Source organism: Canis lupus, chromosome 16 (genome assembly GCF_011100685.1).
Source record: "Canis lupus familiaris isolate Mischka breed German Shepherd chromosome 16, alternate assembly UU_Cfam_GSD_1.0, whole genome shotgun sequence".
In the NCBI taxonomy this organism is placed as follows: domain Eukaryota; kingdom Metazoa; phylum Chordata; class Mammalia; order Carnivora; family Canidae; genus Canis; species Canis lupus.
This window is the reverse complement of record NC_049237.1, coordinates 2,435,272-2,449,068: the sequence shown is the minus strand read 5'-3', so window position 1 is coordinate 2,449,068 and position 13,797 is coordinate 2,435,272. Positions and strand designations below refer to the sequence as shown.

At 36.9% G+C, this 13,797-nt stretch overlaps 1 protein-coding gene and 1 long non-coding RNA gene across 2 annotated transcripts in view; one reads left to right on the top strand and one right to left on the bottom strand.

Annotated features, from left to right (window-relative positions):
• LOC111090209 overlaps positions 1-13,525 on the bottom strand; it is a 34,606-nt gene extending 21,081 nt beyond the window's left edge. The window contains exons 1-2 of the long non-coding RNA XR_005371185.1: positions 13,389-13,525; positions 11,397-11,521 (exon numbers count right to left, since the gene is read on the bottom strand). This is a non-coding gene — a long non-coding RNA (uncharacterized LOC111090209). The remainder of the gene's footprint in view (positions 1-11,396; positions 11,522-13,388) is intronic.
• Positions 1-13,797, top strand: part of CNTNAP2 (contactin associated protein 2) — a 2,034,882-nt gene that overhangs the window by 1,481,924 nt on the left and 539,161 nt on the right. The window lies entirely within an intron of this gene.

Genomic DNA, 13,797 nt, shown 5'->3' with positions numbered 1-13,797 from the left:
AAAGGACATTCACTCTTTCAGTCTACTGGTTTGTTTTTTTTTTTTTTTTTTTTTTTTCATTTTAGGAAGGATCTTAATTCTATCTGGGCATTCTGTCTCTTAGCTTTGAGTCCCCCAGTATGCACCCAAAGCAACGTGTGTGAACTAGGTTACATAGAGATCAGCAGATTTATTCTCAAAATTGCTGTGTCTTATCCTTTCTCCTATACCAGTCATGGGCTCCAGTTAATAACTGGAAGATTTTTCTTTTTTAGATGAATAAGAATGAAGTATTCCTAGTCTTTTTGGGAAGATTTTAGGTTACTGAAAAATTAACAAAGGATTTCTAAAATAAGAATAAAAGCTCATTCTATGAAATGTGCCAATACACATCAGTGAGTATTGGCTATTTGTCTATTGCTAAATTATTAATACAGCATATCCTAGGTACCACTTTTTTCCCCAGTGAGTTGTTGACATTTAACTAATTTAGCTATGCTTATGTCATCCCTGCTCTAAACCGTTATTCCCAGCTACTACCAGAAGTCCTTTAAAAACAAACACCTATTAGATACAAAAAGATCCATCCATATAAAACAAATAAAATATACTTGTAAATTGTTTACATTTATAGGATGCAGTATATAACAGAATTTTGAATGCATGCAGAAGAATATTTTGACTGTAATACTTTTTAAAAAATCACTTCTTAGAGTTGACGTTTGAACTACAACAACCTTCTCCATTTGAATGTGTCACTGACAGCTCTGCGTTGACTCTAGGATCAATAAAAAAATGATCATAATACGTATAATCTCATAAAGTACAAATTTTGGAGTAAATTATGGCACAAATAAAATAAATGGGTCACTCCTCTCCTTTTTCTCTTGTCCTTTTATGTTCAGTTGTGTCATCATTTGAGAATGGATTTACTTTCAAGAAAAGCTCTTATTTTATTAGTTATTATTACTGCTACTAATTAATTATTTACATTGTGCCCAGGGCTGTGTTATATGCTTTATTTGCATTATCATCCGTATTCCTCAAGGCGTCCATACAAAATAGAGGGAGGAACCCCAGGGACACCCAGAGGGTGAGGTGATTCTGTAGTATTTTTAGTATCCCAACAGGTGAAGCGTCCTCATATAAAAAGGAATCAGTTTGCTTTTATAAGAAACAAAAGCTTTCTTATGAGAAAAATGAGCCAGAGATACACTTGTGTTGTGTGTTATGAGAATTTTTCAGGAACTTTCAAGAGAGGGAAAGAGAGGAAGAGATGGGAAAGAGATGATACTTTGTGGGAACATGACAATTGAACTGAAATGAGCAGTGTGTGAACAGAAGGAAACACCTAGAGTGTGTATCTTAGTCACAGGCAGCTTTCCAGCTGCTTTAAGCAGCAATAGGAACCTGAACTGTCCTAGGGAGGGAACCACATGTTTACATAATCTTGGCAATCTCCACTAAATGAGCAAAGAATTCCCTCAAGAAACTCATCAGGATATCCTCAATGTTTTGGAGTCAGATTTTTCCTAATGTCTAATGTGAAAAGATTGAGACCACAGGGAAACAGCAGAGAAAGCCTTTTTGCAGTATTACTCATCAGAAAACACAGCTCCAGAAGCCAAGGATTGCAGAGTTTCCTTGGCTTCACAGTGTCCAGCTCCAGGAAGCAGAGTGGGAAGGACACAAGGAGGGTTGGATTCTAAAATGGAATAAGTCAGTTGGGAGGAATTTTAGAGTTAAACAAATCATGTTAAAAATGCATCTTTTGAAACCATATTTCTAATACATTTATTTACCATACGTAAAACATCGTAAATACTTTTAGTGCTAAATACATCACGTATTAGACTTGATACATGCAGATCGATCCAGTGAATGAGAAAAATAGGAAAATATTTTTTATTTTCCATGATTTTCTGAACTCTTGTCATTAAAGTGTGTATTTGTTTGTATTCCTTCAAGGTCTTTGAAATGGCATTTCTTGAAAGATAGCTGATTTGAGCTATTTCCAAAGAAGTCAAATAAATAGTTGATGACTGATTTACTCATAAATGGCCTGGGGTTAAAAACAATTGAGGTTCCAGGAAACTTATCTTTAATGGCATTAATGATGCCTTTTGAAGGTGCAATTACTACAACAAAACCACAGCCAAGGGCTTGTTGCAGTTATTTTTTTCTTCAGTATGAGCTACAAAAATATAATGAGCCAAAATAATAATAATAATAATGATAATAATAATACCACCTTTCAAATCCAGACACTCATAATTAGTAAGCAGTTTTTGCTAAATTATAATACAGGTCATCATTGGAAAAGACATATCTAGACATTCCACTCCAAAGACCTTATTTTCTCTTTCTCTTTTCCATCTGGTGAGATGGGAGAAACAAGGATTTTGTATAATTTTTAAAAACCAAAATTCAATTATTCACAGAAAAAAAAAACACATTTTAACCTTTCTTAAAGAATCCTTTTAGAAATGAAAATAAAATTATACTAGCAAAAATTTAGCACACAAGATAGAGATGTGATTCTTCTAATAGATTTCACGACTGGTGTCATTAATGCTAATTGGTAAGTAATAGAGTCGAGTCAAAAATATATTATCAGAAGAAAGAGAAACATTCTAAGAACTTATTCTTCGAGAATTCTAACCAAATGATTATTTTAAAAGAATTCTCCTCTTCTGAACAGTGTATAATATGGTATTTGTGAGCAGAGAGAAGGCCTGAGAATTATCTGAGATCTAAACATCAGCAATGTCTAGAATAATAACTTTCTTCAAAGAACACAATGTAAATATCATTTTTATTCTGTTTAGTTATTTTGAACAGCATGCATACTTCACATGAACTATAGTGGAGTGTTTGATTAGCCAAAGAAAAAGCCAATATTTGAAAAGGTGTTATTTGCAACGGAACTAAAGTAGATATAAGGCAAAATTATGCTGGGGTTAATGTGGTAGAGGGAGACGCTGCTATTGAAAGGATGGGCAAGTGAAAGTACATCTTGGGATTTAAAGATAAAGTGTCTGGTAATGACCACTATTCACGTTTCTAGTTGAAGAAGCTATGTAGGACTAGTGTTTTCTGACCCACGGGACACACATACACACATAAAGAACATTGTTTGGCTTGCATTACCATTTTTTTTTACACAGTCTGGACTTGGAGAGATTGAAGACACATATAAGAAGTACTTAGGTAAAAAGAGGGCACCAACACTGGGAAAGTTTGGGTAATGGAAGTTTCTAGCTCAATCAGCATGCCCAGGCTTTGGTTGAGGTCAAGGGATAGGTTTTAGGGCAGATCGCGTCTCATATGCATGACCTATATTATATAACTTCCATTTACTAAGATTCAATACTGCGGAGTTGGAGAGTGGCTGGAGGCCTGGTAATGTGCAGATATCACTCAATCTTCAAAAAAATTGGAGTTCTGCCATAAGACCCAGCAATCCCACTTTGGGGTATCCGTCCAAAGAAAAGGGAGAAGCTGAACTTGTATTCATTGTACTGAAATCCTGAAGGATCGGAAGAGATAGAGGCAGAGTATTCATCTTTGTTTCTCACTGAAGGTTATGACCTTGGAAATCAAAGTAGATTATTTGGGGAATAACCATCGGACCTCAAAATAGAGTGAAGTTACCAGAAAGTTGGACTCCTTTAACACAGCCAAGAGCTGCTTGAAAGATGAAAAGAAACGGTCTCAGAGGGAGACTTGCCAAAACTGATGAAGATGGCTTTGTTTTGACATGTGAGTAGTGAAAGAAAAAGGAACAGATAAAACCATAAAGCTCAATGCTATGAATGAAAACAGCAGTCAGACAGAAAGAAAAACAATAGTGGAGGTAACAGCCTATTATTTCAAGAAGAAATAAGTAGAAAAATGATTTAGAAGTAATTCTTGGAAATATCTTGGAAAAACATGAGAGACCCCTAACTCTGGAATATGAACAAGGGGTAGTGGAAGGGAAGGTGGGCGGGGGGGTTGGGGTGGCTGGGTGATGGGCACTGAGGGGGGCACTTGGCGGGAGGAGCACTGGGTGTTATGCTATATGTTGGCAAATTGAACTCCAATGAAAAAAATTTTTAAAAAGAAGTAATTCTTGGGACTCAGACTTGAAAATGTAGAGAGCATGAGGAAGAAAGAGAAACATATTTTAAAACGTATGTATTGCAGAAACAACTTTTTTAAAAGATTTATTTATGTATTTTAGAGAGAAAGAGAGAGGGCACGAACCTGGGTACAGGCTTGATAGTGGGGGAGGGGCTGTGAGAGGGCACCCCAGACTCCCCACTAAGCACAGAGCCCAGGATGGAGCTTGATCCCAGGACCCCCAAGATCAAGATCTGAGCTGAAACCAAGGGTAGGATGCTCAACTGACTGAACCCCCCGCCCCCAGGTGCCCCTGCACAAGCAACTTTTGAAGCACTGATAACAGAAATAAAAGCAACATAATTATAATCTTTCTAACAAATCACCTATTATCCTTTTAAAATAATTTTAAAGACTTAAATGTATTCTGAATGTGTAAAAATTTTGAAAGGTAGGAAAAAATGTGAATGCCAAGGTAACTTTTCAGACAGGTGCATGCATGCACGTGTGCACACACACGCACTCATAAACACTAGGACATACTGTAAGCACACTACAGACATGATGTTTTTCATCTTGCTCTTTTATTTACCAGTATGATCATAACTTCTTTGTGACAATAAATATTCTCTGGTAGCATATGTTTTGCTATAAATAAAATATTTTGTCACATAAATAGACTACAATATATTCATACATTCCTTTATTTTTGTAAATTTAGAAGTTTTCCACTTTCATTTTTAGAAATAAATTGCTTATCTCCATATAAATAAATCTTTGAATTTTTCCCTTAAAATATATTCAGAAAAGTGGAATTACTAGGGGAAAATAGTATGGAAAATGTTTAACATTTTAATGTTTTGTGATTATAATAGTAATATATGTAATAGAGAATTTGGAAAAAATAAAAAGTTTCAAAGCAAAACTGTAAGCTTCTAGCCTCTACTCTTTATTGCCTCAAATCCAAATTTTAATTCTGTAATGACATTTTTAGTTTCTTAGACATCCCTGTTGATTTTATGCATCCCTGCTCCCTGTCTTTGTTCTATCTCATTCCACCGTCTTCTTTTATGACCTGCTTCCAGTTCACAGGGACTTGACCCCCTGCCCTCTAGTTCCTGTACCCTTTCAAAAGTGTTTCCTGTAGATGAATGTTCTTTTTCTTTTATTCTACGGCATGTTTTCCTTTGGGCCGAAAGGAATGAGAGCATAGAGATTCAGAGCTTGTCCTGGAACACAACTGTCTCATTTCAATCCCAGCTCTGGCATTTCTGAGCAGTGTAATCTTGACCACATTGTTTAATATATTTAATATATATCTGTTTAATATAACTCATTTAATATATTTAATATATCTCTGTACTCAACGTACATAACTATTTACCAGAGTCTTTGAGATGAAATGAGCTCATACATGTAAATCATTTAGTATACACTCAGGAAGTGATGACTCTTATTGTGGCTCTGTATTGGCCTCTTTTTTTCCCCCTGTTTTTTCCTTAAAGGGGGAAAATATTTAAAGATTTTTTTTAAGATTTTTAAAATTTATTTATGAGAGACACACAGAGAGAGAGGCAGAGACATAGGCAGAGGGAAGAGCAGGCTCCCTGTAGGGAGCCTGATACAGGACTTTGATCATGACCTGGGATCATGACCTGAGCCAAAGGCAGATGCTCAACCACTACCCAAGTGCCCTAAAAATTTATTGATTATCAGTATGTGTGTATGTGAAACACTATATGCATCTATTCTTTTGGGTATGAGTCAAATCCTCATTGAGGTTAGATCGATGGTCATAATCCTAGCTCTGTTCTTGACTCATAGTCACTCACCATGGCTCTGTCACACCATGATGAACTCACTTGCTTCCTCCATTATGTGGCTAGATCACAGGATCATCACAGGTGGTCTGTGACAGTCCACAATCTGTAGTACACACTGCTACCCAAATGGTTTCTAGCATTCCCTGCCTGATAGTGCATTCAGGGCACCGTGGGCTCCCCCCCTCCACTTCCTGTCTAACAGAATGAGATGGAAAAATAAAGATGGAGGAGGAATGTGGAAATAGGTATGATTAACAAGGATTCCAAAGAAACTTAAAAATTTTCACTACGGAGATAAAATATACATTCAAGATGATAAAGAACAGGACTGGAACGGTGTATATTTTGCTTTGTAGCTTTCTAAATTTTCCATATTATTTGATTTTCTATCTCAGAACAGATCTAGAAAGAGATATAATAAAAGAGGAAATGAGATTTTGTAAAATGCCTTTTACAATAGTATCAAAAATATCAAGTAATTCTGCATAATCTAATGGATGTGTTAGTACTCCAGAGGAAACATTATAAAACTTAATGAGAGATATAAAAGAAGATCTAAAAAATGGAGAGATGTAACATGTTCATGAGTTGGAAGACTGAATATTTTAATGATATTACTTTTGCCAAATTGATCTATAGAGTTAATGAAATTGCAATCTAAATTCCAACAGGCTTTTCTTCAGTAAAAAATAGACAAGCTAATTCTAAAGTGTATATGGAGAAATGTCTTCAAAAAGACATCCAGATGGCCAACAGACATATGAAATGATGTTCAGCATCACTAATAGTCAGGGAAATGCAAATCAAAACCACAGTGAGATAGCACCTCACACCCATCAGAGTGGCTAAAATCAAAAGCACAAGAAACAAGTGTTGATGAGGTTGTGGAGAAAAAGGAATCCTCGTACGTTGTTGATGGGAATGCAAACTGGTGCAGCTAGCCTGGAGAACAGTATGGAGGCTCCTCAAAAATTTAAAAATAGAACTACCATATGTTTCAGTAATCACACTGTTGGGTATTTACCCAAAGAATACAAAAACACTAATTCAAAGGATACATGCTCTCCTATGTTTATAGCAGCATTATTTACAATAGCCAAGATATGGAAGCAGCCCAAAGTCCATTGACAGATGAATGGATAAAGAAGATGCAGTCTATATATTATGGAATATTACTTAGCCACAAAAGGAATGAAACTTGCCATTTGTCACAATATGGATAGATATAGAGGCTTTAATGTTAAGCAAAATAATTTAGTCAGAGAAAGACAAATACCATATGATTTCACTTATATATGAAATTTAAGAAACAAAACAAATGAACAAAGGGAAAAATAGACTCTAAACTAAAGAGAACAAACTGATGGTTATTAAAGGAGGATGAGTGGGAAGATAGGTGAAATAGGTGAAGGGGATTCAGAATACCTTTATCTTGATGAGCAGTGAGTGACATATACAACTGTTGAATCACTATATTGTATACCTGAAACTAATTTAATTACTGTATGTTAACTATACTGGAATTAAAATAAGTAAAATACAATAAAAATTATGTAAAAAATTTTAAAAATAAAAATTAAATAAAATGTATATGGAAAAGCAAAGGGCAAAGAGCAGCCAAAACTTTCTGAAAGAAGAAATTGGAAAGATCCCCACTCTACCATCTAGAAAAACTAATTATAAGGAAAAAGTCATAAGAATATAGTTTTGACATAAGAATAAACTAGTAAGTCAATGTAATAGAATGAAGAATCCAAAATTCAACATGCATTATGAATGCTCCATCTGTGGCTGAAGTAGTAATAGAGTAGCTGCAGTAAAGATACCATTTTAATGAATGGTGCTGGGATTATTATGTACACATATTAAAAAATGAAATTAGACTTCTACAACACACCCTACACAAAAAGCAGTCCTTAAATGTGAAAGGTGAAACTATAAGGCTTTCAGAAGATAATGTAGGAAAATACTTCAGTAATCTTGGGATAGAACACATTTTTAACCAAAAAATAAGTACAAATCATAATGAAAAAAAAAAAACTTAAGAACTTTCTGTGCACAAATCGATGCCATAAATAAAATGGAAAGTGACAGAAATAAAGATATTAGCATATAACTCTGACAAAGGACTCTTATTCAGTAGTGAGCTGAATGAGCACTGGTGGTTAATGCAGTGATGACATCTCTAAGGTAGGGAGGCCATAGGTAAAAGAACAGGGTATCTCATAAATACAGAAAGCAAACCAACAAACCAGTCGTTGCCAGAGGGAAGGGGAATGGAGGCATGAGCAAAGTGGGTGAAGGGGAGTGGGAGGTACAGGCATCCAGCTATGGATGAATGAGTCACAGGATAAAAAAATACAGCATAGGAAATACAGGAAATGGCATTGGGAGAGCATGTATGGTGACAGATGGGAGCCTCTGCTTGTGGTGAGCATAGTATGACCTATAGAATTGGTGAATCATGTTGTCCACCTGAAACTAATGTGACATTGTGTGTCAACTATATTTTAGAAAAAAAAATTAAAAGGAATACAACAACCAGGAAAGAAATATAATCCAGCCTTTTGGGGGTGGTACAAAATTCCTTAAAAGACAAAATGATAATGGACTTCTGGATAAATGTTGGCTGAGTTACAATTAAAATATTGTATTCTCAATGCTCAATTTAAAATGAGACATAGAACAATAAAGTACAATAAATATTAACAAACGGGGTGCCTTTCTACTTTGTTAAGATATTGGGTTTGCCTTGTTTCTAATTGACAGCTACAAGGAGGCCACATGACATAGTACTCAAGAATTCTGTTCACACTCTAACTTATATAGGGTATCATTTCTCCTTTTCAGTAATGTCATTGGTTTTCACTTTCCTTTGCGTCTTCATACATATTTTATTTTATTTTATTTTATTTTATTTTATTTTATTTTATTTTTATTTTATTATTTTATTTTATTTTATTTTATTTTATTTTATTTTTATTCATACGTATTTTAGAGGGTATTTGAAATCATCTGGCCCAGGCTGCAGGCTAGATGTCATCTTAGCTCTCTTTTCATGTTCCTAAGACCTTTTGTAATCTTTACCAAATGATTCCTTAGAGTTGGCATAGATTTGTGATTTAGGTGTATTTTATGTCCTTCCTGCATTCCTTAAAAATTATACCAATAGTTTTCCAGGCTGAAATACAGTCCTACATAATATTTCTATTGGATAATTACAGTTTGCTCAGGTTATAGTCTAATTGGCCTACCATTCCCCCATTGTGATGAATTTCGGATTACTTCCCATGGTTTCATAATGACAGAATTTCAGCAAGAGACCTCTTGGATGGAATTTACCAACTATTGGATTTTTAGATGAATTCTCAGGAGTGAGATAACTAGGTCATTGTGGATACATCATGTTATGCTTTTAAAATACCTCGTAACATTTTTCTTGCTACCAACCATATTTGAAAGCACCAGTGACCTTGAAAATTTAGAACCAGAGGAAAAAATATGACCTGATGATTGTGACTGGGATTTAATAGTAGGAGACTCTGGCCTTTCAGAGTCCCTAACTGGATATGATTTTTTTCCCCTCGAAATAAAACAAGTTTTTTCTTTTGTCTTCTCTGTCTCGACTTGGACAGCATCACAGCTGCACAGTTCAGACATCTGAATTGACTCCTACCTTAATCTAATGCCTCACATCTGATTCCACAAGCAATTCTCTCTGCTTTGCTCTCAGAATTCTCTAAACACCATCCCCTTCTTCCGTTCCCAGTGTTCCCTCCCTCTCAGCTGAACAGAGGCGACCATAATCAGCCTGCCCTCTGGTATTTCAGACTATTCTTTGCACGGCCTCTGGAGTGGTGTCCTACATCACAGATGCAGCCGTGCCCTTCCACAACCTGTGACCTCTCACTGCCCGCAACACAGAGCTGGTCCCTCACATGTCTCCTAGCACCCTCATCATCTGTGGTCACCTGGGTGAATTAGCCATCCCCCTAACATGCCGTCCTTATAGACCATACACCACCGTTGTGATTGTGTCCAAAGCCTATCAGATTTTTAGCATTTCTTAGGGAGTATTATGTCTTGATCGTGGGTGAGTGCCCTCACCCCACTGCTGCCACCACCCCTGTGCCTAGCACGGGACCAGGTGCACATGGGAGATGTTTAAAAACAAACTAAAATGCAGAGAATGGATTTGACTTGAACTCAGCTGCATTGATGAATGAACAATTGTTACCGAAAGCATAGTGAATGCTTTCGGTATCAGTAAGTAAAAATGTAGACAGTTTGTGCTAGTGCAGAGGTCTGTTCATGACCCGAGGCCACCTGAGATTTTTGTAGGAACACTTAAGTAAGGGTAGTAGTCATGTTCACTACAGATGCTGAAAACCCAAACCAGAGTGATGGCTAATACACTAGAAAAAATAATTGGAATTGAAGATAAATTTGCTAGACCTAGTCAGAAATACAGGGTGCAAAACAACAGAAAATTCTGCTGTTTCTATCTTCATACCATTTGGAGAATTTAATTGCCTTTCAACACCTTCACTGCCACCCCAGAGGTTTAGGCCCTCATCTCTCACTTGGACAATGTCAGTGACCTAACTGGTCCCTCTAAGCTCTTCTCAACACCCAGTCAGAATGCCACGGTTAAAACACATGTCACACCTTGTCCCTCTTCCAGTTGAAGCCGTCTCATGCCTTCCCATTATATTTAGTAAAACCAAGTCTTTTTTATGATCAGCTGAAATCTCAGGATGTGATTCCCATAACCTCTTGAACCTCATCTCCTACTACCCTAATGATCGTATAGTCTGTTCCAGTGATATTGTCCTGTTTTCTGACCAACCAACCATACTCCTCTGATTCTTGCTATACCTCCTGCTTGGAATAGTCTCCTTTAGACCACACGGCTACCATCTCAACCTCCAGTTCTCCCATCTCAATATTTAATAACCCTCTTTCCTCCTTTATTTTGGTGCTTTAACTCTTAATAGTATCTAGCACATTATACACATTTTACACATTTTGTGAGCCACACAGTAGGGTATGAGCTCCATGTGCAAGTGGATTTTGGTCATTTTTTGTTTCCTAATAACTTCCCAAACCTCAGACAGTGTCTGATGAATGGCAGATACTCAGTTATGAACTCAGTTATGAATAAATAAGATGTACCATGCAGAGAAATAATCATTTGCTTTTGGGTTTGATATATTACTTATAAAATGGGGGCAGACATGACTTAACATGGTTTAAATTTTTTAAAATGCAGCCCGAGAAAGTTAAAACAATAACATTTCATGATAGAAATTGCTATGCTCTGGATGCTTGATTTCTCCCAAAATTCATGTATTAACACCCAACCACCAATGTGACTGTATTGGGAAAATAAGGCCTTTATGGAGGTAATTAAGTTTAAATGAAGTATTAGGAGTAGGGCCATGATCCAGTTGGATTAGTGTCCTTAGAAGAAGAGACGAGAGAACTCACTTTCCCCCTGTCTTGACCATGTGAGGACACAGCAAGATGGCAGCCGCTTGTTAGCCAGAAAAAGAGCTTTTATCAGGAATTGAATCAACCAGCGTCTTGGGTCTTGGACTTCCCAGCCTCCAGAACTGTGGGAAATAAATGTCTTGTTTAGGCCTCCCCTTTTGTGGTATTCTTTTATGGCAGCCCAAGTAGACCAAGATAGAAATGTACCTTAAAAAATCATCAAACTTAATTTCCTTACTTGACAGATGAGAAAACTGAAGCCAGAGAAATTAGATGACTTTCCAAAGGTCACAAAGTCAGTATATAAAAGAATTAAACTCAATTTACAGGTTGCAGCTCAATGCTTTCTTTACTTGCTATGTTGACTCTTATACCAACCTCTATAGTATATAATCAGTATAGGGCAGGGGTTCTCTAAAGACTGTACCAGGAGTTTTGCCATTAAAAGTTAATGATGGCCATCTTTTTACAATGTATTAAGGGGGTGAGCAGGTATTTAATTGGCTTTTTTCCCAAAATGTTATGTGTTTTGCCAATAAAGTTTTCTTACCCCTATGAAAAGATATAAAAGGAAAAAAGTACCCAAATATTATGGGAAAAACTCTGAACCATAATTCTCTAAAAGTAATTCTGCTCTTGGGAGGTGTGAAAGGTTGGAAACATGTAATATGGGCATATTTCCTGCTAGCACAATTGATCCTGGTTCAAAAGATAGAATGAGTGCTACTCAGAATTTCACTATATTCCAAAAAATATCTCATGATTTCTCAGAGCCCTGCATCCTAGACACATTGAAAAAGCATTGATACAGCTGCATGACAAAACCACTCAAAAGCTATTATGGGCCGAGGCTGAATTAATAGAAAAGAAGTATTGTAATCAGAGAGCCCCCCACCCCCACCCCATCCCTCTGTATTCAGCACTTTGGGAACACATGCATGGCATTATGCACGTTACCTATTCTTTGATCCCACATTTAACGTGTTACTGACTAGCGTCCAGAGATAACATCAAAGGAATGGGGAAGGGTCAGTTTGGGAAGTGAACAGATAGGGGAACATGGGCCTATTTTCAGACTTTTGAAGGTCTAAAATAAAGGTGAGAGGAGAGATTGATCTGGTATTGTTTCATGTGCAGAACCAAGGTCTGTGCATAGATACTGCACAAAAGTAAGTCTTTGACTCAATATAGGAAAAAATTGTTATCCATGGAAAATGTTCCCTAGTAGAATAATTAAAATGTATTGAAAAGTACTGGAAATGTTCCCAACATCAGAAGAAGTCTTGTTTAGGAAGTGATTTAAGGCAGGTGACCTCAAAAGGTCATTCCAGCATGAAGAGTCTGCCATTCGATGAATGCAAAGGACTGGATCATTATTTCTCATGGCGAGTATGTTACAATCAAGTGCAGATGGCTGGTTCTTTCTTCTCTGTATCTTTCTTATCTTTCTTATCTACCCCTGCAGGGGGTAGAGAGCAGAAAGGCCTTGGATGACTAAAATGAATGTGAAGGGGAGAAAGAGGGAAGAAGAATTCCATATTGTTCATAAGTATTCCGTATAATGCCAATGCCTCTCTGGTTGGGTTATATTAGAATACAGCATGTCAAACCCAAATACTAATCTGCCTCCTGTACTTGGGGGAATTTATAGAGGAAGAAAAGAGAAAAATTCTCCTTCTTCAGATCTAAACAGTCTTCACATTTGTAAACACATAAACCCCATGAATCTGTTGAAGGGTAGAATATTATTTAAAACGCTGGAGTGGAAATGTTTAAAGAGAGAAAATAAGACCCTCCTGTCCTGAATATGGAAATGAAGGATGGTCATTTAAAGAATAATTTAGAATGAGACATGTTGGAAGGTTTGCCATCATAAATTCCTGAAGAGGCCCCCCTCCCCCCACAGGAATGGCCCCGATCAAGGAGAACCTGGGGGGGGACCTACTTCCCAGCAACCTCTACCTCCAGGGTCAGCCACATGTCTCCTACCTGGGGCAGCCCCATAGGGCAGCAGCCTGTGCACTGAGCCCCTGCCCTGCGTCCTCTCCAGCCTACTTCAGTGCATTCCTTCTGTTTTCAAGGTCTTTGTAAGCAACAGTAATAAAACTGATAATAAAATCTATACCATGACCTTAATGACTAATAGTGGTCTAAGACATTTTCCCTGACAATTATTATCTGCACGATAAGGGCTTTTATGACGTCACCTAACCTGGTGGTAGGGATTTAGGCCTCCAGGCCTATAAGCATATGCACATATCACTGCTCCTTTTCCCACAGCAATAATAGACATTGATACTTTCTTTACTTCCTGCAGCTTTCTGCTAGCGCATCACTTTGTTCTGGAGTCAGTGTTTTAAATAATACATCTTCATCCTGATGCAGCTTTCAAATATTT